Source organism: Penaeus vannamei, chromosome 26 (genome assembly GCF_042767895.1).
Source record: "Penaeus vannamei isolate JL-2024 chromosome 26, ASM4276789v1, whole genome shotgun sequence".
NCBI classification, from domain to species: Eukaryota; Metazoa; Arthropoda; class Malacostraca; order Decapoda; family Penaeidae; genus Penaeus; species Penaeus vannamei.
Window position 1 is genome coordinate 33460659 of NC_091574.1, and position 1605 is coordinate 33462263.

The window sequence follows — 1605 nt, forward strand, 5'->3', positions numbered from 1 at the left end:
CTCTCTTCTTCTCCTATTCTCTCTTCTCCCTTCTCCTATTCTACCTTCTTCTCCTATTCTCCATCCACGAGATCTCCTATTCTCCCTTCTCCCTTCTTCTCCTATTCTCCCTCCACGAGATCTTCTCCTATTCTCCCTTCTCCCTTCTTCTCCTGTTCTCTGTTTTGTTGTTTAACTTCTCGCATTTTGTGTCGTTCTTTTCCTTCTTCTGTTTCTCTATTTCTGTTTTATCTGGATTTTTTTGTCTCTTTTCCATCGCCTCTTTCTCTTTCTCCCGTTTCTCCTATATTCTCTCCCTTTTCTTCCTTTTTTTCTGCTCCTTTATCTATCTATCTATCTATCTATCTATCTATCTAACATCTACTTATTATCTCTCCCATTGATTTTTTAACCTTTTTCCTTCCTCCTTTATCTTTTATTTCTCATTCTATCCGTTTCCCCCTTTACATCGGAACGAATGATATAAACGACGAATGGCAGATAATGATAATAAACACGACAAAAGTCTCAGTTCAGATATGATTTTCTCTTTTTTAAAGATATCTGAAAAATAATGTAGAAGGATGGAGATAAAGAGGAAAAGAGAGAGAGTCTGAAAATAATGTAGAAGGATGGAGATAGAGATAAAAAGAGAAAGAGAGAATGAGGGTGAGCCTTGATAGGGTAGTTAGAAAGTTAGAAGCAGAAAAAGAAGAAAAAATAATTAAGTTAAAAGACAAGACGATAAGGATAAGCCGGGACACGACAAAGTAAGAAAAATAGGAATAATGGAAAAGAAAACAAGAAAATAAAACAAAACGAGGCACGCGGCCCATCCCTTCCCCCCTCCCTCCCTCTCTTCCTCCTTCACCTCCTCCTCCTTTCCCTTCCCTCCCTCCCTCTCTTCCTCCTTCACCTCCTCCTCCTTTCCCTTCACTCCCTCCCTCCCTCCCTCCCTCTCTTCCACCTTCACCTTCTCCTCCTTTCCCTTCCTCCCTCTTCTCCTCCTCCCTCTCTCCCTCCACCTCCTCCTCCTTTCCCTTCCCTGCCTCCCTCTCTCCCTCCTTCTCTTCCTCCTTCACCTCCTCCTCATTTCCCTTCCTCTCTCTTCTCCTTCTCCCTCCCTTCCTCCCTCCCTTCACCTCCTCCTCCTTTCCCTTCCCTTTCCTCCTCCCTCCCTTCCCTCCCTCTCTTCCACCTCCACCTCCTCCTCCTTCCCTCCTCCCCCTCCCTCCCTCTCTCTCCTCCCTCCCTCCCTCCCACTCTTCCTCCTTTTCCTCTTCCCTCTCTCTTCTCCTCCTCCCTCTCTTCCTCCACCTCCTCCTCATTTCCCTTCCCTCTCTCTTCTCCTCCTCCCTCTATTCCTCCTTCACCTCCTCCTTTCCCTTCCCTCCCTTCCCTCCCTCCCTCCCTCCCTCCATCCCTCCCTTCACCTCCTCCTCCTTTCCCATCTCTCTCTTCCTCCACCTCCCTTCTCTCCCTCCCTCCACCACGCCTCGAGACACCTGTGCGGACGCGGCCTTATCTGAGGAACACGCGGAGGCCGACCGTGATGGAAGGAAATTAGACGAACACGTGAAGGAGGAGCTAGATGGAGAGATACAAGGAGGAGCCATGATGTTTGAC